The sequence below is a fragment of the Camelus bactrianus genome, chromosome 17, assembly GCF_048773025.1.
Source record: "Camelus bactrianus isolate YW-2024 breed Bactrian camel chromosome 17, ASM4877302v1, whole genome shotgun sequence".
Taxonomy (NCBI): Eukaryota; Metazoa; Chordata; class Mammalia; order Artiodactyla; family Camelidae; genus Camelus; species Camelus bactrianus.
The window spans coordinates 38,622,797-38,646,111 of record NC_133555.1 but is presented as its reverse complement, the minus strand read 5'-3'; the positions used below and the strand labels follow the sequence as shown (position 1 = coordinate 38,646,111).

The window sequence follows — 23,315 nt, the reverse complement described above, 5'->3', positions numbered from 1 at the left end:
AGGGAGATCCGTTCCTGGGCTTGCAAATGACTCCAGCTCAAAATAAAGAACAACAAATTGAAATGAGGATTTTAATCGCTGTGAAGGGGATGAAAGGCTGTGTCAGCGTTTCCATGGTACGTGCCGTCTTTCGCGGATTTATCAGCCCAGCTGTAAAAATATGCTTTATGCTAGGATTTGGCAAGAGCAAGGCTGCAGTCCCTGAAAATCTATCTATTATTAAAGATTCTGCTTTCAACCAAGTTGGAAACGTGACTCTGTGAAAATGGTCCAGAGTGCCTCTCTGCCCCTCGGGGCAGCCCACTCTCCCACCGTGTTCCCTGCCAAATCTACTCGGCACCAGCTCAGGGAAGCGGCAGAGGCGCAGTCCCTGGACCTCTCCGGAGGCGGCTTGGCATTCTGGAAACGGTTACATCGAGGAAGATGCCTGGTTCTTCTTGGAGGCAAAGGGGTGGGCCTTGTGGGGCCCCGTCTATGTGGCTGGAGGTGGCTCTCCTCTGAGCACTGGCTCACTTGTTCCCTCTCCCAGGGCCCACCAAGGGGGAAGGGGGGCGACAACCACACAGTACGTTCAGCCCCTCGCCTTGTGATGTAGAGACCCCTCTGATGACGTCACAGGTGGACGACTCCCAGGCTGAGTTGACTGGAAACCTTAGACTCGTTCAGATTTGAGCTCTTGAAAGGAATAAAGATCACGTTATCAGCCAAAGAGGCGGCAGTGTGGCCAGAACAGGACCCAGTCTGAACCTTTGTCACAATCACATCAACGTCTGCTTGGCTTCAAACAGGACCAAATTTACAGAAACTTTGATGTGCTCTTTATTTGAAACAGAGTGCTGGGGGTGGGTGGGGGGCTCTTTATAATAAAAGAGAAAGGAGCAGAACGGCAACTTTCATGAGTCCTTAGTATGTGCCAGGGTGTGTTTATCAGGTCCTAGGTATTAGCAGTCAAATCTTCCCCCAGCACAGTGGTAGGTACTGTTACTCACATTTAAAAGATGAACGAATTGACATTCAGAGGTTGGGGAACGCGCCTTCACAGAGGTCTCTTGGAGAGCAGGTGGCAGAGTGGACACTCGAAGCCAGGTCTTCCTGATTCCAATCAGGTCTGAATTTTCTTCCCTGGACATAGTCCAGGAGCAGCGCTTTGCGGTTCCTCCAGCCCACCTCCTCATCCTCCCCTGGGTGGTAGGCAACCTGGCCCCATGCTTGGTATGCCAGAGCCTAGCAGACTTCCTGCTACTGGGACAGGTGACAGCTGCGGAGGGCAGGACTCGGAGCAACGGCTCAACTCTAATGGGGCAGGTTCATTTTTAATGCTAGCCTTTTTGAGTGCTTGCTGTCTACCAGGCACAGTTGGCAGGGCTGTGTATAGGTTATATCTGTCATCTCATTCACTCACACTCCAGCAAACTGCCTGCAGGTAGGGACTAATATTGTCTCCATTTCACAGATGCAGAAAACGAGGAACAGAGAGATCCAATACTTTGTCCAAGGTCACCTGCAAGCCTGCTGGGGATGAAGAGGGGATTCCAGCCCAGGCAGCTTGACTCACAAGACCAAACCAGGGAATGCTGCCTAGGGGAGGGTGAGTTTCCCCAGGCTCGGAGCAGTCAAGCAAAATCTGCATGTTCACTGGTAACCTAATCACAAGTGGCTGGACTGGACAGAATTTCAAGCCAGCTGGTCCCCCACTCTTTCCCCTCCATGGGCCCTGTACTCAAGTGAGCCAATGCTCAGAGGAGAGCTACCTCCAGCCACACGTTTCCCAACGGCTGCTCTGGCCTTAACTTGCTCCCAATCTTCCACTGCTCTCCAGTCCAGCCCTAGCAGGACTCGCTGCCCTACCCACAGTGCTGGGGCTCTAAGAGCTCTCTGGGAACCTTATCATTTACTCTTTCTAGAGCATCTTGCGTCATTTAACCTATACTATGGAGGAGTTTTAGAAACCAGCTGGTTTCATGTTACCCAGTCTTTCTGTGCCTCACTTCCTGTGAGCTGATCATAAACACAGGATTCCTGGCATCTGAGCCTGGACTGGCATGTGGCTATGGTGAAGGCTCAGCCTGCCTACCTGGAGCAGGTTTGCTGGGGATTTCTGATTAATAAGTTGTCAAATAGGAAAAGGAGTCAGGAGACCAACCTCCCAGCTGAGGGTGAAATGACATTTCTGGAAGTTGGCCCAGAGTAGGGACCAGATATTTTCTTCTATAGAAATTTACACCTGACCGCGCTCAGAAGGAGGAATCGTCTCATAGAGATTCAGTCTGCAGCTGGAGGCAGGGGACCAGGACTCATCCTTCCAATGAAAATAACCCCAAGGATGTACAGGGATTTTCACTGTTTCTAAGTAACGGTGACTCTTCACAGAAGCCTTCACAGAGAGGCAGGTAGGAAGGCGGCTTCTCTCTTTGGAGTTAGAGGTACCAAGCTAGGAAGTGATTTATCTGAGAGCGTGAAATGCCAATGATCAAGAAAGGGAGTGCTTTTCCAAGCACCCGATTGAATCCACAATTCTTTGATGCTGACAAACCACTTATTTGAAACAATGCTGACTCATAGCATTTATCAAGCACCTTTTATGGGCTGGGCTCTGGAGAAGGTGCTTTGTACAATTTATCCTCACAGTATTCTTAAATGCTGGTACCATTAGCATGCCCATTTTACTAATGAGAAAACTGAGGTTCAGAGAGGTTCCCTAACCCACTCAGGTTACACAACGGGCAAGTGAAGGAACTGTGATTATAACCCGGTTCTCTCTCTCTCTCTCTGCCAAAGCCAGTGCCTTCCCTCTGTTCTGCTCCTCAGTCCAGCGAGCACTTTTAACTATGTATCGACAACCTCAAAAAATGTTCCCGCTCTTTGATCCAACTAATCCACTTCTGACAACCATGCTCAAGAAATAATTCTAAGTGCAGAATAAGCACCTTACAGTTCGTTGTGGTGAATTACACACTGATGTGTACCCCTCTTCTTCCCTAAATCCCACTGAAATGATGGAAGAAATAAAAAGCGTGCTTATTGTGGACAGTCAGGAGGAATGGGATCAATGTCCAGAAGACTAAGGAATTTCCAGGAAATATAAGACAAATAGAAGAGCAGATTGGTGAAGAAGTTAAAATGAAGCTGTAGCGGGGAGGGTAGAGCTCAGTGGTAGAGCTGCTGCTTAGCATGCGCAAGGTCCTAGGTTCAGGCCCCAGTACCTCTACTGAATAAAAGAAGACGCTATTGTTTTTTAAGTCACATGATATGAAGTATAGCATCCAGCACTGCTGTGTCTTTCTTATAGCAGCTCCAGAGGAGAGCACACAGGATGGACAGAAGGAAATAAAAGGATAGGGTAGGACGCCTGTCCTCATCCTAGTCTCCTACTTTCCCTCCTCCTTTCTCACACGAAGCAGTTTCCCCTTTTAAGTTCTGCACCCTAGAGAAAAACAGTTGGCCCTTGAGTGACACTAGGGTTACGGGCCCTGATCTGCCCACAGTCGAAAAGCCAGCTGGAACTTAGAGTCAGCCCTCAGTACCTGCCGTCCCTCCATATCTGCGGTTCCGCGTCTACGGATTCAACCAACCTGAGATAGTGTCTATGGAAAAAAAATCCACGTATAAGTAAGTGGACTCACGCAGTTTAAATCTGTGTTGTTCAAGGGCCAGCTATGCTCACCTGGGTACACAAACATGTTTACTGCAACTTTGTTTGCAAATGTGAAAATTAGAAACACCCCGAATGGTTGTCAGTAGGGGAATGGTCCAGTAAATACTATGAAATTCCGTGGCCTGGTTGCAGACAATGAGCTACTGACAAGCTAGTGTGAAAAGATCTCTAAAACGTGTTAAGGGGAGAAGAAAATTCCATAACAATACGTATAATGTGCTACATAAAAAAACCAACCCACAAACAAAATCTGTATTTCCACAGGTACTTAGACATGTGACTAAATGAGCAGAAAGACACAAGAGTCTGGGGAAGAAAAGCATGAAACTCCTCTCCAGAGAATCCCCAGTGAGCTGCAGAAAGGTATGGCGGTCTTCATGGCGAAGGAAGCCAGGGCAATGAAATACGAGTTGTTACCATTAATGTGAACTCATTGTACCCACTAAGTGGCGGAATCTGGTTATTTTTAAAAAGGTGGTTGCAGGTCTTTCTGTATTTCAGGACTGTTCTGCCCAACGCAGTCACCGCTAGCCGCATGTGGTTACCGAGCGTGTGAAAAGTGGTGAGTCTGAGTGGAGATGTGCTACACGTGCAAACTGCACACCGGATAGAAAGCATCTTGTGAGATACCAGAATTAAAATATCTCATTTATAGTTTTGTATGGAGTAAATGTGGAAGTGATAATATTTTGGATCTTTTGGGTTAGATAGAGCATATTAATCTCACCTAATTTTTTTTTTAATGTAGGCACTGGAAAATTTACCATTTTATATAAGGTTCATATTCTATTTCTGTTGGCTGGCACTGATTCAGTGGGAATCAGCTACAGAGAGAAAACAGCCCTTTGGTTTCAGAGACCAAGTCCTTGGACCCAGACCTGGGGGAGACTTTGAGGCAAATGGGAGCTCAGTTGCTTTGTATGAGAAAGGAGGAGGGAAAGTAAGAGACTAGGAGGAGGACAGATGAGGGTGGCCTGGGGCTGGGTCTCCGGGGAGAGAGGAAGTGAAGAAAGGATGGGAGGGAGGCCCAGGAACACGGCAGTAGCTGGAGACCAGGGAGACAGATGGCTGAGAAAGGACTCTCTGATTCCCTGGGGCAGGCCAGGCAGTGAGTTTTGCCAGCAGTGAGGTCTGTTCATAAAATTTAAATGGGTTCCTGATCTATGTCGTAATACTCCTCTGCTGTCCCCACACTCCAAGGACAGACTGTGTGGGGCCGAGGCAGCTGTGTCCCTGCTTGGACAGGAGAGAAGAGGAGGAGCAAAGGTGCCAGATGACATGACAGACCCCCAGAAATCCTTGGAAGGACCCCCAGGAGCACGGGGCTGCTGGCAGGGAGGTGCATGGTGGCTGGAGATGTTCATTAGGTTTTGAAGGGAAGGAGCACCCCAGCAGGCTGGCTGACACCAGGACCCGAGGCCGCTTACGGGGGGGTGTTGTGATACCCTCCGGAGTGCTGGGCAGCAGCTGAGAAGTTTGGTGGCAGTGCTAGCAGGGAAGTTGACGACGTGGATGCAGGCAATGCTAGAAGCCACAACCAAATAACGTGGAAACCTTTCCAAACAACATGGAAAGGTCTCTAGGATCCGCTGTCAGGTGATGGAGGGAGAAGGGCCCCGTGCGGGTGGGCTGTGTGTTCTCAAGGTGCTTCCCCACCTCCCCCTGAGACACCTGTACCCTCCTCAGCCTGCTTGTGTCTTAGGAGGCTGGCTTGTAAAGTCTGCACACACAGGCCTCCTTGCCCCAGACTTCTGGTAGGGATTGGCCGATGGGGGCCCTGCAGGAGATCCAGAGAGAGGGAGGGCCAGTATTTAGTCCCTGCCTCCTCTCCTGCTTTGCAGTACGTAGTCCCTCCACCTTGAGGCCTCTCCACAAAGTGCACACTCTCAGTCTCTTTATGGTTTCCAGCATCTCCTATCTTCATCCCTGAAGGCCTTGGCCCCCCCCATGGTCCCTAGCCCTGGCGAATTGCACATTCCTACTGCTTCCCCCACCCCCTCCCAACCAACCACACCTTTGTCAACAGTCTTTCATGAACCCTTCCTCAGTTATCCAGCTCGAGTCAGCCATTTGCTTCCTAAGGAGACCCTGGCCGATACCAGGACACGCCATATGCTAACTTTTGTGCACTTCAGGGAGAAGGCAGAGTGAAAATACACATTCGAATTTACAGAAAGAAATACTGGAAAGATACATAAGAAGCTAGTAAGAGTAGCAGGTAGAGTGGGAGGAGAGAGTGAACCGGGGTGGAGGTGGAGCAAGACTTCTCAGTGTGTCTAATTTATATGATTTTGATTTTGAATCCAGGTGAACGATGGTCTATCAGAGAGAATCAAATGGGAAAGAATCTTCTCCATCCCAAGGTGGATTATTTGGAGGAACTGTTGACTGAAATGGAAACACACAATGTGAGAGCTGTGAGTTTCAATTTGATCGGGGACTTATCGAGGACTCTGGCCCAGAAGGCGGCCTCTCAGGGAGCTCTCAGAAACTGTTCCGAAGAGCTGAGGGGGGAGGCCATCACATGTGTGATTTTAGAGAAGGGTACGTGCAACCAAGCACACATCTTGGAAGAAGGCTGCTGCCAGTCACGAGGAACAGACATCTTAGTTAATGATTTTAGTGCTTTTCCAAGTACGAGCAGATGCAAGAACCTTAGGTTCATAACATTTTCTCCTGAAAATATGTAACCAGCTGAAGGCCCATTCTGCCAGTTTTCCCAGCGCACAGAGCACCTCGTTCCTGATCTCCACCCTGAACTCCTATCAGGGCGTGTTAAAGGTCAGTGACAGCAGTGGCTAATGACTCAGTCCTTGTAGAGCCGGATGGCCAGCGACATTCTTTAGTTGGCAGATTTGATTGAATCCTGCGTAGACCTTTGGCCGAGGGAGCTCCCAGTCTTGAGGAGGAAAGGCCACAGCACAGAGGGAAGTGGCCTCTCCTAGCTGGCTCCATCAGGCAGGGCTACAGCCAGGGCCCCGTCTGCCTCTCTCCCTCCTCCCCCGTCCTCCTAGGGCTCTGGCCTTGGCTACCAGTGTCCTAGAGGTGGTGCCACGAGGGTTTCCACCAGGAGCGATCACAAAACCAAATTACACCAGTAGAAAACCAGGGGGACCGGTCCTGAAAGCCAGCATCGTGGAGAGATAGCTTCCATCCTGCTCATGCCAACCTTGACAGATGCTGTTTAGTCTGTGGTTTTTGCTACTGGAAGTTTCCAAAAAACCCAAGGAAATCCATCCCTTTGGCTGTGTTGCCACATGAAATGCCCCAGGCATGTGGCCAGTGCTTGGAGAATGTTCCCACTCCCAACCCACCCCCATTTCTAAGTCTGACCCCAGGGCCTCACCCCAGGCGAGAGTGACACGGACGTGGAGCTCAGAACCAGACCCAGAGAGGACCTCAACCTCACGGAAAGAGAACTTTGACCTTTGCCATTTCCCGTCAGCTTTGTAGAATAATCAGAGGGACCAGCTGGGGAGCAAAGCTGCATTCACCAAGCTTAGTTCTTGTCCCTCGTTAATCCTCCAAGTCACCATTATGTGGCAGGGAGCAGCCAAGTGGAACTACAGCCTTTTGGCCCCAGCAGTGAATGATGACCTGCCTGTGTCCCGCATGAGTCATGAGCAGGGTGGGTGGGATCTAAGCCCGGATCTCCGGACCCTGGTGCAGTAGCATCTCTCCTCACCCTCGGCAGCGAGGGAGCGGGGAGATGGCATGTGGGCACCCAGCTCTTAGAGGATGCCCTGTGCATGGCGTCCTCCCAGCTTGCTGTGGGAGGCAGGTGTAGTGGACACACAGATTGCCCTAGCAGGTACCTAAGCAGCATGACCTATGTTCAAAGATCCTCCTTCCTCTGTGGGCGTGTGGCTGGCCAAATCTGTACCCCTTTTGAGGTTGGGCATAGTTCATGACAGCACTGCCAAAAGTGAGCCCTGGTCCCAGACATTTGGGAAATACTGAGTGAGGGGCAGCCTGTGCTTCCCTGAAGCATTGTCCCTGGGCCTTGGTCAAATGTCACCTCACTGAAGTGTCAGCCAAGGTCTGTTCATCAGTTTGGCTGAACCCTGGGCAGGGACCAGGACAGGTCCATTTTACTTGGGTAGGAGGGAGTCACAGAAGCATCTGTGAAACAGAGGGGCTGTGCATCTCACGGGCAGACCCGAGGGCAGAAGGAGTCCATGGCTGAGGCCGGGGCTGTGGAGAGAGAAAGGAAAAACACTCTTCAAAAGCGTCAAGGACACGCTGTGCCCCAGACACACACTCAGCTATGGGCAAAAAGCTTGTCCCCTTATCCCCTTTTTCCTTTTACTGCCCCTTTACCCTGTGCCGGGCTCAAGTGCTGGAGAAAGCCATTTTCATGTGCTCTCAGTTTCCAGATGGAGATCTGATGCTCAGAGAGGTAAACTGACGGTGTGCATAGCCCTGAAGTGGTTGAGCTGGAATTTGAACCCTGTCTGCCTGAAGCTTAAATGTTCCCACTTTCCAGAACATTTCTGCACATTTACCCACAGATCTGAGCAAGTTGTCGGGAGGGAGAGAGGGAAGAATGAAGGGGACCAGCTCAGAGACAGAGAGGAAACGGTGAGGTGGAGGCACGGGAAATCCTGGCCACGTCCACAAACGCTGCCAGCACAGAAACAGCTATTTTTTAATGTTGACCGGATGCAGCCCCAACAAAATGGCAAGGACAAAATGCATTTGCTTCTGCAGTTTGCCTTTTAAATACATTTTTCTTCAGCAGTTGGAGCCCTGGTGAACATCTGAATCTTCCTCAATTAAGCCTTTGAAGTGAAGATAATAATTTCAGGTAACAAAACAAATATGCTTCAGGCTTTGTGGCCAGAAGTCTCTCCTGACCTCTGAGACCCAGTCCCTGCTTTTGATAGACTTGCCGGAAGGCGCTCCAGGGAAGAGGGACATCCTGATAAAAATGGCCCAGGAGATAAGGAGGAGGAGGGCAGACCAAGCAGATGCTGATGACCACAAATCCCACCGCACCCACCAGGTCCCTGGATGGTCGGTCACATTTGAATCCTCTGTTCCCTGTGGGCTCCCTCTGCAAGGGGGCCATGGAAGGTTCTGGAGCCAAATCCACTTTGGGATGTAGGACTCCCATACCCCCTCCAGAATTCCATAGGAAAACTTCCCATGCAAATCAAGCTGAAAATGCCCACCAATCGCAATGGCAGTCACTCCCAGCTCTGCCATGCTGGGTGACCTCCAGCAAGTTACTTAACTTCCCCACGCTTCTGTTTTCTGTTCTGGAAGGTGAGTGTGACAATGATATAACCTACCCCCCAAGGTCATAAGGGGAATACACTGTGAGGAGGTATGCAGGGCACTAGGAAAGATACTGGGGCACAGAGTGCTCTGAAAGTATGCTGTTTTTATGTGTTCTGGTGAGGCTGTGCAGTTGTAGGATGAGGGTTGGGTGGGGAGTTTATCGCACATCTGCTATATGTCACAGAGTTTCCATAGGTGACCTTCAGTGCCTTCAGTGATCCCTTAAGAAAGAGGTTATCACCAGAGTCGACAGATAAGGACTCAAAGAGCATAAATAACTTTGCCCAGGGTCATGGAATTTGCGGACCAGGGGTCAGGGCTTGAAGACATATCAGCCTGGTTCCAAGCACTGTTATCTGATCAGCCCACACCTCCTCCCAGAAGCCCACCAGGCCCAAATTTATATTCCTGACACCTACTTAGGTTGGGAATGAAATGACAGCCCTGGAGGTAGAAGCTGGGAACCAGGGCCACACTCGCTCACACTCCCCTTCCCTGTGGGTGGACATTTTCTGTCATTCACAATCAGCTGGTGGGCCCAGTGGGGAAATTACACTGAAGCAACTGAAAAGTGAGAAGAAAACTACAAGAGGAGTTGGATCCTTGGGTCCCGGCAGAAAGGGACACATTACAACAGAAACACTTCTCTATTTTCTGCCAGGCACAGTGACAGAAGAGGCAGGCACATGAGGGAAGCACGTGGGTGACCGAGCACCTAACCTGGCCAGCCTTCACAGCCACAATCTCATTTAATCTCCACAGCAACCCCGTGAGATGGTGATTAGTGTGCATTTTATGGGACCACTCAACTGAGGCCCATTTAAGTTAAACAAGGTGCACAGAGTTGAACAGCTGGGAAAGATTTAACCGGGTCTGCCTGGCCCGAAGTATCCAGGTTCCTCTTGGCAGCCGCACTTGGGGTAACAGTGACGCCGCTGGAGTAACAGGTAACAAGCGACCTGCACCTGCCAAGGCTGGGCTCCTCCCCAGGGCTACAGTCTAATAACACTTCTACCCACTGGCATAAGAAAACAGGCAGAGCTGGGATTCCAGGAGGAAAGGGATTGGAGAGGGAGGAAAGAGGGAGACAGAAAAGGAAGAGGAGAAAGAACAGAAAGGAATTAGGGAGACGGGGAATTCAAAGCCCTGCTTCTGGAGCGAATGGTGCAGCGAGTGAGAAGCAGCTGGAAGCTACAGCAAATCTCAAGTCGCTGCCTGCTTGCAAAACAACAAAACAGACCCATTTACCAGCCACAGGAGTGGCTGCCTTACTTTCTCCTTCCTCCAGGGGCTCAGAGATGGGAAAGCTCAGGAGAGAAACACAAGCTGGGGAATGGTTTCCCACACGATGGGGAGACCAGGCTGGGTTTGCGGGAAGGAGGCAGCCCAGTGCGGAGCTAGGTCAGGTTCGATCCGACCCAGGCAGAACCTACAAATGTTGGCTGCTGTGATGAGGCCGTGACACATTCAAACAGGCTGCAGGGATTGGGGCCCTCCTCTCTGTAACCCAAAGCGGGCCCCCCCTCCCCAGGGCCCCTGCATTTCTCTCTGGCTCAGGGTTGACCTTGATCAGAACCATGAAAGGCTCTGGGATTGGCCTGTCCAGCTCCCTCATTGCTTTCAGATGGAGAAAGAAGGGAGGAAAGAGCCTTTTTGTGATTCCCTAGCAAGTTTGCTTTTTGTTTCTGTGTGACCTTATCCCCAGCAAAGAGGTTAAGAGCTCACAGGGCTCTTTGGATGGTGTGCCAGGCCCTGGCAAGACCTCACTGCCGCCTCTTTGTCCAGACGGAGACCAGAAATGGTTCCTACAGTGGCCGAGCTTGACAGCAAGGTAAATGGGGGGCTGTGAGGATGCTGGGTTGCTGGTCATGTGCACTGGCTGAACTTTAGGCAGGACAGCTTTTTGCTGGGCATGAGTCACCCTTCTCTAGATGTTCCCCGTGTCCTCCTGGGGCACCCAGAGCCGCCTTTGTGGCACGCCTGTGCATGGGAGCACTTGGGTCAGACCAAGGCGGGGGCCTTGGGGGAGGGTGGCCAGAGCCTGGCCAACACTGATGGGCAGGGCAAGTCCCATATCCAAGGAGTTGCTCCTAACTCCGCCCAGAACAGAGGGAAAAATAACCCCAGTGATGAGAGGAGGAAAGGAAGGCAAGAGTAAGCAGTACAAAGGGAAGGGAGGGACCTTCTTGTTCTGTTGCTCAGAGGAAGTCATGAGGGGGTCTCAGGAAGCTGAAGGCAGATCCCCCACTGCCCATTCCTCTGGGCCAGTGGTTCTCAACCCTGGTTGCATATCAGAATCATGGGGGAACTTTTAAAAATACAGGTTCCCAGGCTCCACCCTCCACCACCCCAGCTTTGGCATCAGTACGCTGCAAAATCTCCCCCAGGTAACCCTAACCTGAAGCTCAAATTGAAAGTGGTCAGGTATAGGCCGAGGCACATGAAACTTTCATTGCATTTGATCAGCCAAGATCTTATTAAAATGGAGATTCTGACTTAGCAGTTCTAGGACAAAACCTGGGAATCTGCATTTCCACCAACTCCAAGGCGGTGGTGATGCTGCGACCGCTGGTGTAGGGACCACACTTTGAGAAGCTAGACTCCAAGCTGGACATCTGGAGCAAAACCGAAGGAGCCCCCGATCTCAGAGGTGGACACTGAAGCCCAAGGAGGCCACGGAGCTCATGAAAGGGCCAGCCACCAGCGTCCTGACAGGTGAGGAGCAGCACGGCTGTGCCTTGTACACATGAGCTAATTTTTTGCTGCTGAAAGTCTCCAGGTGTTCTTGAGATGAAGGAAGAACTGTTCTCTGTGAGTGATGTCACAAGGGGTCCCTTTATGGCCCAGAAAGGTCTTTTGGACACTCAGGCAGAGCACGGAGGGGATGAAATTCAGCCATCCAAGCTGCCCACCTGTGGACCCTTCCCACCTGCTTCGGCCAGGACCAGGGACAGAGCAGGGGTGGAAGCGGGGCTGGGTCTTCAGCCCAGAATGCTCTGGGAAGTGACGCTGTGGAGCCTGAGTGTGGTGGGTCCTCCCTGTGAAATAGGGAAGGTTGAAGACCCTGATGCAGAGTCAATCACTGTCAAAGGTCATGATTCTAGAATAGGTCAATTCCCCAGGGAGCCTCACCCCCTGGCAGCTTTGCAGCCCTGCAGGTCCTGCTGCTCTCAATGGGCCAGCCTCTCTTTCCTGGTTCCTGGGTCGTGTCCTTGAGGGAGTCCGTGTGATTGGCTCAGCTCTACTGACCTCCACACTTCATGGCTCAGCTGCTAACGATGGGCGAGGCTCCCCTGGGTCACTCTTCACCCGGCCATCCCTGAGGATGGTTGGGACGTGCTGGTGACACCCCAGATGACGAGTCTGGCCGCACCCTTGGAGCTGGCCAAGGCTGGGGCTGGGCCCTCACAGCCCTATCTAAGCAGACTTGGGAGCAAGTGGCTTCAGTCCCTTGGGGTGGGGCTTAGTGACCCCGCCAGGCCCCCCGGTCATTACCCATCCAAGCACCTTTGGCCATGTTGAGAGGACTTTGTTGGTCCTGATATTTTTCCTGTTTGTCCTCAAGTAGGGATGATGACAATGCCTCTAAGAAACTTCACATGAACAAAGTTGTATTCTAAGGCTTTGGAAAGAAAGAAAAAGGGTGAAGAGGACAGAAAAACAGGGAAAGAGAAGAAGGGCTGGAGATTTGTCATAGTCACGCCATTTGTTTGCCATCGGAATGTCAGGAATGGAGCTCTTGAATAGCTGTGGGCTGTGATTCTAGCTAAAACTGATCACCTGGGTGACAAGAGTGACACAGACAGACTGCAGACCTGGAAGCTCACAAGACATCAGGCAGTTTCAAGATGGTCTAATACGTGGCAACCCAGCCCCCAACCCCAGACAGAAGCGTCGCTGGGGGCTCGGCACCCTGGAGGTGCTGACGGGGCTCTGCAGGGCCTGCCGGGTCACACGGGAGCCAGCTGTGGCGGCACTGTGCATGTAACAGGTCCCAACCGAGGGACCACCCTGTCTCTGGTTCTCATTGTCAAGGAGACGTCCCCATCTGGTTAATCGCTATCTCCCCAGCCCCTAACCCTGGGCCACTGCCAGAGCACATCCTCAGGAACACTGTTAAGTCAGTGGACAAGCCTGTCACCGACCCTGTAAGTGGCCGGCCCGGGAGGCAGTGCAGCTCGGCAGGTGGGCTGGGGCCTTTAAACAACACTGCCTGGGCACACATCCTGGCTCCACCATTCATGGGCTGTGTGACCTTCACCTTGGGCAAGTCATTTACTCTCTCTGTGCCTCTCCTGGGGGTAATAATAGTACTTGGGCCCTAGGATCGCTGGGAGGATTGAGAGAATTAATATATGAGAACAGGCCCCAACTCACTGTAGAAAAATGTGCCATCCTCCTTTACAGCTCGGAGATGAGACAGGTGCCTCCCGTTTTTTCCTGTTCCATCACCTGTCTCTTTGGTGACCTTCCTGGGTGAGCAAGTGTGCTCTCTGAGCCCTGGTCCTCCCCGCCTTCTGCCCTGAGCTGAGTTCACTCTCCTTGCCCACCGACACCTTAGCCAAGCTGGCAGTGTCCCGAGCCCTCCGTCCTCTGGCCCCAGGATCCAGACATGGATGCTGCTCCATCCTTAATAACTGCACGACATGGGGCAAGTTATGTGACCTCTGTGCCTCAGTTTCCTTCTATGTAAATGGAGGTGAAGCACCACATTATAAGGGTGAGGTGAGGTTTGGTGTCAGGCATCATGTAAGTGTTATATAATCGTCTGCTACTTTTATTAATAGTATTATTATTGTCATGGGAGTTTTCTTGGCTTCTCCAGGGACCAGCTCCTCACCATTATTGCTGTCTACCTGTTTGACATGGCCTGGCACATATTCATTCATCAAATTCATCAAATATTTACTGAGTGCTGACCGTAAGTTACGCCCTGGGGACATAAAGATGTCCAATGGTCTTTTTTTCATTGACATATAGGTGATTTACAATATTAGTGTAATGTATAGCATAGTGATTCAGTATTTTTAGAGATGTACTCCATTAAAAGTTGTTGCAAGATAATGGTTATATTTCCCTGTGCTCCACAATGTATCCTTGATGCTTATCTATTTCATACACAGTAGCTATATCTCTTAATCCCATCCCGTAACTCACCCCTCCCCAGCTTCCCTGTCCAATGGCTTTTTTATTTATTCCTTTGGGATCCTAGTCTGGCTTCCTGATTGTCTACACTTTCTGGTGTTGTTGCTGGAGTAACATCTACCACTTTGGGGGCACTTACCTTGTAACTTATATGCCCATTACCCAGTTAGATCTTTACACAACCCTGGAAGCTAGGGAAGCTGAGGCACAGGGAGGTTAGGTAACTTGCCCACACTCCTACCGTCAAAGCGGGCAGCACTGGGGTTTAAACAGAAGTCTGTTTGACTCCTAAGCTCTCCACCATGCTCTGGTAAATCCTCCTTCCTTTGTGGAGCCCACCTCCCTATTCCAGGTGGCCGCATTCCCTGGGCACAGCGAGACCCTCCCCCAGTTCTGTCCCCAAGAAACTGAAAACCCTTCAACTCCCAGTCTCAGCTACCAGAAAAACTCTCCTTCAACCAGGAGCGTTCGCAGTCAGCTCTTTTTGTGGGACTATGTGCATTCAGATTGTCTTTGGAGGTGCTTCCTGGAAAATATTAGCCCACAAACTAAACAACTGTTTAGAGATGCCATCCAGAGAGGCACAAGCACTCCAGGAATCGTTGACTGTGAAAAGGGGTCACGAGGTTCCAGGTTCTGGGCATGGACTTGGGGACAAAGCAAACACCACGTCTGTCCTTCATCCCACAAATAGCTGTTTCTGGTAGCAGGTCATTCGGGAGACTCTCATGACTGATGAAGTCAGGGGATGTTTTCTGATTTTCTGATTTTTTGATCAGCCCAAGCACAGGGGAAGAGCATGGGTGGCTGACCCGGGAACCACCATGTCTACCTCCACCAACCAGGAGAAGCCCCGCTCAGCCTTGAAAGTACACTTGCCTTTGTCATCTACAGAGGCCCAGACCCACCACCCCTTCCCATTCATTGTCTTCAGCCCATCGGCCCACACAGTGAGCTGAAGTTCTGGGGTGTGCAGCACAGCACAGGGGCCTACGGAGGACATGGGGAGTCCAGTGTGGGGGCCCACAGCCTGCAAGGTAAACTGGCTCTTTTGTCTATTCTTTTTGTCCTTTGTACATTGGACTACATCAATGGCACCTGCTGCAGAATTTGCAAAATGTAACCAAAGTGTTAAACACATGCCTGCCCTTTAACCCAGCAATTCCACTTTCAGGAATTTACCTTTCAATGGTAGTTAAGCATCTGAATCAATTTAGCTACAGGTTCAGACAATTACTTTTTAATAGTAGCAAGGGATTGGAAACAAATCAGACGACCAACAGTAGGAGGTTGGTTACCAAAAGATGGGTATGACAATCACACAGTGGAGGGATACTTGGCCATGAAAATGATTTTGTAAAAGTGTATTTACCGTACTTGGAGTCCAGATATATTGTTATGTGAAAAGAGCAGTTATAAAATATGCTATGATCATATGGCATGATCCTATTTGTGTGTGTGTGTGTGTGCGCACACACCTCTCTCTGTGTATCAATGTCTACATGTGACATGGTGTTTGGTGTTTCATTGTCTCAACAAGAGCTAGAAGAGTGAATCACCACTTCCAAGGAGTCTAAAGGGGCCTTTTGTCTTCAGAAGGTGTGTGTTGATGGGGAGAGCTTATTTCCCCAAGATGCTTCCATCCAAATGGAGACAGCACCCTTCAGATGATACCTGGCCTCTCTGCATCCCTCCAGCTCAGCATCCTTGTCACCCTCCCTGCAGGGGGTGGTGCTTAATCTGATTGTGAGTTTGGAAGGAGAAGCTGGGCAGAATAGCCCAAACCCTCTAGGGTCTACTATCCCATGTTATGAATCTCACAGGACAGGCCTCCTGGTCCAGCTCGGCCATGATCGGGTGAGTGAGATGCCTAATTCTGGGATTCAGTATTTGGAAAACCTTTTTCTCCAACATCAGTTTTATCTGGTGGATAAGTGACCTTCTGGTCTCCATCTGCCTTACTATTCCTTTGTTTATTTCTCAGTTGGTTCAGGACTCAAGTGAGGAAATGAGAAAGGGGGTGCTCTTCACCAGCCCCCCGCAAACACCTCAACATCCTGGGCCCTCTTTTCGAAACAATCAACCCTATACTGTGAGAAACAGAGTGAAAGCAACTCCTTTTGTTCTAAGGGTTGAACAGCTAAGCTGTCTGATGGCTGGGGGCTTATCCCTGAAGAGGGAAAGGAGGCTGGGAGCTGGACAGCAGGAGGATTCTGACTGAAGTTTCCAAGAGCAGATGGAGTCATACTGGGTTGGCTGTGTGGGACTATGAACAGTGCCCTTGGGACCCTAAGCTTGGGGTGGCCTTGAATGTGCAGCCATAGAGGAATTAGGGTCATTGTCTTCCCTTGGGCAACTCAAGAGGGCTGTGCATAGAGTGAGGTCATCAAGGGGCACTTCTCAGCCATATGTATGTGACCACAGTGGTACATCTCTTACCATGAAATGGGATGGTCACGAAAGTGCTTGTGGTAAATTACAAGGTGCTCAGAGGCAAGGATCGTGTGAAGACATATGGGCATTTCTCTGTCCCTCGAATAGAGGCTTTCCATAGCTTAAGGTGCTCCACCTCTGGCAGGACTGCTAGTTCTCATTGCATCAGGTGCTCTTTGTGCACACCCACTGAACAGCATCTGTACATGAGAAAGAGGCCCCACAGTGTTTGGACCAGTGCATCAGTAAGGCTGCTGTCACTGAGAAAGGAAGACACACAAAGACTCAGACAACCAATGGCCGTGTTGCTTGGTACCCTGGCTAGCATGGCCCCAATGAGTAACGGTCATAAGTTTCACTGGGCTCTGTGGCTGATGAAGCATTTTCATGTGCATCCCATTACTTGATCTTTTTAACAGCTTTATATGTTACCTGTCATTTCCTTCCCCAAGGAGGCTTAGAGGGTTTAAGTACTTTGTCTAAGATCTCACAGCTGGCTTCTCCCACAAACAGCTAGGAAGTAACAAACAGAAATTGGGTTTGCAGACTCTCCTGAAAGGAGTAGCATTTGGGATGGACTGATTATAACTAAAGGAGGAACTTAGAGGAAATGGAGATGGAGAACTGCAGTAGGGGTTTGTCTAGGAAAGAAAATGCAATGACTCATCTCCTTAGCCGTACAGAAGTTCCTCTTGGGCTGGGGGGACTTCATTTATTTGGCAAAAAGACCTTAATCAGTGCTTGGTGGAGAGTGTGGGTGCTTGGTGGAGAAAGTGAGGTCTTGAAGTTGAGGTTACTCTGCCATATACGCCAAAATGTGAGAGCTACTTTTTAACCACTAGAGGAGTCTGGCAGAGAAAGCAGGAAAGAAGAGGAAGAATCAGGGCAGAGGGCAAGATGCAGAGAGGTGGGAGAAGGTGGGGTAAGTCAGTGTGGGGCGGCTAGAGGCTGCCTGAGAATCAGAGATGCTCTTTCGTATTTTAAAGTGGTGTTGCTGTGACAGAAATCTGTTCTTATCTCCCCTTCTAGCCCTTTCACTCCTGAAATAGTTGCCCAGTTCTGCTCAGCTCACAGATATTTTGTGTGAGAGGGAATCTTGATGTATTTGATGGGACTTGTGGCGTGTAACAGCAAAGATAAGGACCACGCGGAAGCCAGGGCAGGGCGTTGGGAGACAGGAGGAGCCATGAGCACACGAGCCCCCTAAGGGTGTGCAGAAATCTTGGGGGTAAGCTCTAGGTTTCTAAAGGTCATGAATCTGCTGGCTCAGGCCAACTTTACCTGGATCTCTACCAGGTAGGAGGAGGCAGCTAATAAGTGGGTTATATCACAAAGGAAGGTATTAGGGTTGACATTTAGTGGAAATTTACTTTTCTCTCTAATCAAGTTCCTTTGCTTGAGTCAAAAAGCAGGAATTAATAAATGCAAAGAACAACAAACCTGTTCCTTGTCCCATTTCCTGCCTTTCTTGGGAACAAGGCTTAATGGACCTTTTTTTCTTCTTTTATATACAATGTAACTTGTTACATTGTATATAATTAGTCATACAGAAGCTTTTTTTAAAAAACTGGGGCAGATTTTCAGATATCAAAGAACTTGAAGAATGCTGCACAAATGAGTAGAATTTCGGTCTATCCATCAGTCCCCTGTGAGTTTGGTCAGCATGAGTCAGTCTCCCTGTCTGACCCTGTTTTTTCCCTTAGATTGGCAACTGCAAGCCCTGGACATAGCTGGGATTTTCTACTGTAAACTGTTTCCTCTTCCTAGAGCTGGGCTGGGGCATGAGGCCACAGATAGCTCTGACTGTATCAGAAGGAACACAAGACCCAGCCTTTTGTCTGGGGCATTCCGGGGAGGCAAGCCCAGAGGCATCCTCCCTTCTTCCTTCTCATTTCACCCTCTCCTTGTCATCACCCCTCTCCAAGGAGCTTGCAAGAAAGGCCTGTGCCCAGAACAGTTGGGATCTCTACTCTGAGGTGCCCTGGGACTGAAATGGGGACACAACTGTATGCCTGCAGACACAGTCCCTGTCATTATCTTCCACCACCCTACAACCACTGTGATAAGAAGCCACTTTCTCCAAGTCTCATTCCACTTCCTGTAGGGCAGGACTGAAGCATCTCAGGGTAGGGGTGCTTGGAGCTGAAGACCCCAGGGAAGCCAACCCACCCCCTTGGACAGTGACACGTGATTTGCTTCCAGCATAATCAGCACATCTGAAGGCAGCCTTGAGCAGGTGCCCAGAATTGGGGCAGTTTTCCTTAGAGAGGAGAGCCCTCTGACCAGATCATATAATGTCTATCTCTCCCCACTCTTCTTAGAAGCTGCATTTCTCAGAACAAACCCACGAACTGGCAGGTGAGTCTGACCATCTGTTTCTAGGGATTTTGATTCCCATCCGTCAGTTCCCCCAAAGCCTTATTCAGTTATTTCAGTTTTAAAAAGCATTTGAATGTCCATCTGTGCATTTATCCATTCAGCATTGAATTGCCTAATATTATGAGGCACATGGTGGAACCTGTGGGGTTGGGACGGGGGGGAAAGCTGTGCTTGCCCACCAGAGGCTGACAAGCTGGTAGAGGGTGGAGCAGATTGAACAAGCCCGAGCCGGGAGACTGGAGGGGCTCCGGCAGTCATAGGTGTGGGTCTGCCTGTGTGAGCAGGGAGCTTCCTGAGGGCAGGTGTCCTCACCTCCGTGTGTCCCTCCTCTTTCTCTGCTTCTCCCTGTCCCCATCTCCCTTCTTGTTCCCTTTCCCTCCCTCCTCTGTCCCCATGCTCTGATCTCCCCCCATTTACACACACAATTTTGTACCTCCTCTGAGAGTCTTGTCTCACCCTGCCCCCACTTTCCTACACATCAGCCAGTCCCTCCAAACTGAATAGAAATTCTCCCCAGTCAGAGGCAAATAGGATGCATCCACCCCTAAAAGACAAGGAACAGAAGTGTGGAGAACCAGAATCATGTCAAGCATTTCCCAGGGGAGGGGAAAAGGCCACAGCTGATAATAAAAATGTTGCTTGCTGCCATGACAACCGCAGCCCTTTAGCCACAGTACCAAGGGTTTGGAGGCAAAAAAATCAATTGCATGTTTATTTCCCCAGCATGACCAGTATCCCTAAGGAGGAGGAAGCCAAGGAGGAGATGTCTTCAGTCCCCTACCTGTCACCTGCCAGAGAACCAGGGCACCTGGTGGGAGTTGGCCTTCCTTTCTCCTAACTGCCATCAATTGTGACATCACTGTCAGCTGTGTCCAGTGTCTAACTCTTCACTTGTATCAACGAGCTTAGCGATGGCCATTGGGCGTCGGCCGGGTGCCCAGGTGAGGAGGCGCGGTCCCAGGCTGGCAGGAGCGGGCCCTGTCTTGAGGCACAGGTGGAACCATCACCAGCATCCGTGGAGTGGTTGCAGGGCCCAGAAGGCTCAGTGCAAACAAGTTACCCAGCTTACGTTTGAGATAGAGAAGGTGGGAGGTGGCATCACAATAGCAAAACTGGAAGCAGCATCATGATTCAGAATAAAGCCTCAACTCAACAATGGGGAACAGAATAATCAGTAGGGCCCCTGTTCCTGGCTGCAGCCCAAATCACGCAGCTACAGATTTACCAGGGCCAGTTAAGAAAAGGCCAGGAGGAGGTCAGTTAGCATTTCTGTCCTAGGTCTTTCAGGAATATGAACATGAATGTTCCATAACAGATTTCCTCAAGCTGCACTGTGAACTCAGGTGGCCAAAGAGTCACAGGCAGGTTGTTTTTGAGGGAGGGGTGGCCTTCCAGAGAAGCTGCCCCCGGCTCCGAGGTGGTTGGTAAGTGCCGGCAGTGCACCAGGGCCCTGGACATTTGATCTGCATTGTTAGGATGACAAAGGGGGCTGAAGAGAAGGGTGACTTGGTCCTCTCCCCACCTCACCAGGCATTATGCAGCTCTCCAGGGTCCCTGGGCTTCAATAATATTGCCAGACATCTCAAATTGTGTGAGATATTAATGGAAGTATAAAAATACTGCCTGTCCTAAGGAAACTCCTTTAAGAGAATCCATCCGTGCTGGGGCATTTGGGAAGGGGGGAGGAGGTGGTGGAAATAAAAGGCACCACCTCTGCCTGTTCTGTTAAACACGGCTCAAGGTTCAGAGCCAGACGGGCGTTTGTGAAGCCCATTCCTCTCTTGGCTCAGAGGAGCTCGATTTGTGTGCGGATCAAAGAAAAGCCACTTATCCCTACTGGATATCTCCTTCTAACTCACTGGCGTCGTTCCTCAGGGAAAGGTGAAACAAAGGCTGAATTTATTCACAGACGGAAGCTTCAAAGTCCAAACATCAAGGAGAGAGCCCAAAACTTCAAAAAACAGCTCTGAACTAAGTTCTCCAACATTTTATATTTTCAAAAATCACAAGAAAAGGATGAACTATCCAAAAAGAGCAAACTCTACTTTAATTTCCATCTAAATGCCTCCAACCAAAAAAAAAAAAAACAAAAAAGGCCAAGCATTCTGTGACCTTTCCCACTGCTCTCTGCCAGGCTGGGAGCCCCTCGTGTTCTTGTCTTGTATTTTTTCCATCTTCTGGTGAGAGTCTACCTTCCAGACTGGTGAGGGCTGACATTAATCAACCTGGCAGTTGCTCATTGCTTCAGAATAAGAGAAGGTGAACATCTACATCCAAACTTTTCATATTTACCACACCACCACATGGATCCCCAAACAAGCAAACAAAACAAACAAAAACTGGCTTTAAAGCAACTGCCATTAGAAAACAGTTTCTTTAAAAGTTACACATATACCTACCATATGTTCCTGCCCTCAGTATATACCCAAGAAAAAAAAAATCACGTGTTCATACAAAGACTTTTACATAAGTGTTCATAACACTTTGTAATAGCTAAAATGGAAGCAATCCAAATATCCATCAGTAATGAATAAATATGGTATAAACAAAATAACCAAACCAATAGTGGTATATCCATACAATGGAGTACTACTCAGCAGTTAAAAAGGGGAACCTAGTGATACAAACAACAAGACGCATGAATCGAAATAATTATGCTGAGTGAAAGAAGCCTAACAAAAAGGAATTTATATAAAACTTTAGAACCTACAGACTAATCTGTTGTGACTAAATGCAAGACAGTGGTTTCCTGGGAGGAAGGGTCCAGGAAGCCAGAAGGAGGGACTGCAAAGGGGCATGAAGAAACTTTTGGGGGTAATGAATATGTTCATTATCTTGAATGTGGTGATGGTTTCAGGTGTGACTGGTCCATTTTACACTTTAAGTGTATGAATTTTATCATCAGTTATGCTTCAATAAAGCTGTTTAAAAATTTAAAGAAAGCATATGCCATGAAGCAGTAACAGGGACTAGATATATACCCCTGCCTTAAACAATTAGAAAACCATTAAAAATATATGAAACAATAATTTCCTTCTTTTTTAAGATCATTTTTTAAAATTGAAGTATAGTCAGTCAGCAACATTGTGTTAATTTCTGGTGTACAGCATAGTAGTTCACTATGGTTCACAGTGGTTCATAGTTATATATAAATATATTTCTTTTCATAATCTTTTTTATTATAGGCTATTACAAGGTATTAAACATAGTTCCCTGTGCTATACAGTAGGACCTTGTTGTTTATCTATTATATATATAGTAGTTATTATCTGCAAATCCTCACTCCCAATTTATCCCCCCACCCTCCTTTACCCCCTGATAACCATAAGTTTGTTTTCTATGTCTGTGAGTCTGTTTCTGTTTTGTAAATAAGTTCATTTGTGTCATTTTAAAAAATTCCACATATAAGTGATATCATATGGCATTTTTCTTTCTCTTTCTGGCTTACTTAACTTAGTGTGACGATCTCCAGGTCCATCCCCGTTGCTGCAAATGGCATTATTTTGTTCTTTTTTATGGCTGAGTAGTATTCCATTGTTTAAATATACCACAACATCTTTATCCAGTCATCTGTTGATGGACATTGAGGTTGTTTTCATGTCTTAGCTATTGTAAATAGTGCTGCTATGAACATTGGGGTGCATGTATCTTTTCAAATTAGACTGAAACAACAATTTTCAACACTGGACGAGAGTTAAGGCAGGACTGTGATGGGAAACAAGGTGGGTCCTGTGATGGCACCAGCTCACCGCCTAGAGACAACCCAAACAGTTGAGAAGACAGTTCAGATTTGTGGGAGACTGAGGAAGTTCAGATTTGCAGGGCAGCATACTAGAGAGAAGAGAGTCCTACACATGGAGAAAAACTCCAGAAATGGTCAGGTTAGGAACCTTGTCTTTGATCTCTTATCATTGCCTGTGTGAGAAAAAATTCCTTGAGGCAGGCAAAAACCACCTAAAAGGAGCAGATGGAATAATTCCTGGAATTCTCACAGGTATGGAAATCGTTGGTGTTCTCACCAGCCAAAGTGTAGCCCTTGTAGTACGCAGGTTGTGCCTTAATAACAGGGTGAGATTAGTCCTGGACTAAAGGTTGTTCAGGGCATAGTATAGCAAAGCTGCAAATCAAGCCCTGAAAAGATTAAACTGTTTCCTAGGAACTGTGTGCCAGAGCAAAATCCAACACTCTCTCAAGGAATAAAACAAAATCTGACACCTAGCACTGTAAAATGCGCATGACCTAGCATCCCATAGAAAATTACTAGGCGTGCAAGACAGCAGGAAAATATGACTTATAACCAGGATGAAAAAACAGAAGTAGACCCCAAAATAGCAGAGATGATGGAACTAACAGGCAAGGATATTAAAACCGCTATTATCAATCTTATAAATATATTCAAGGATGTTAAAGAAAAACATGA

General features: G+C 48.9%; 1 protein-coding gene across 1 annotated transcript in view; it reads left to right on the top strand.

The window, feature by feature from the left end:
- LOC123614294 (Golgi-associated kinase 1A-like) overlaps positions 1–23,315 on the top strand; it is a 109,320-nt gene that overhangs the window by 81,823 nt on the left and 4,182 nt on the right. Inside the window, exons 10-17 of the mRNA XM_074345116.1 lie at positions 1,454–1,588; positions 3,920–5,251; positions 5,963–8,923; positions 9,701–9,885; positions 10,644–10,769; positions 11,442–15,120; positions 18,838–18,874; positions 19,619–19,836. The gene's annotated coding sequence lies outside the window, so the exon portion shown is untranslated. The remainder of the gene's footprint in view (positions 1–1,453; positions 1,589–3,919; positions 5,252–5,962; positions 8,924–9,700; positions 9,886–10,643; positions 10,770–11,441; positions 15,121–18,837; positions 18,875–19,618; positions 19,837–23,315) is intronic.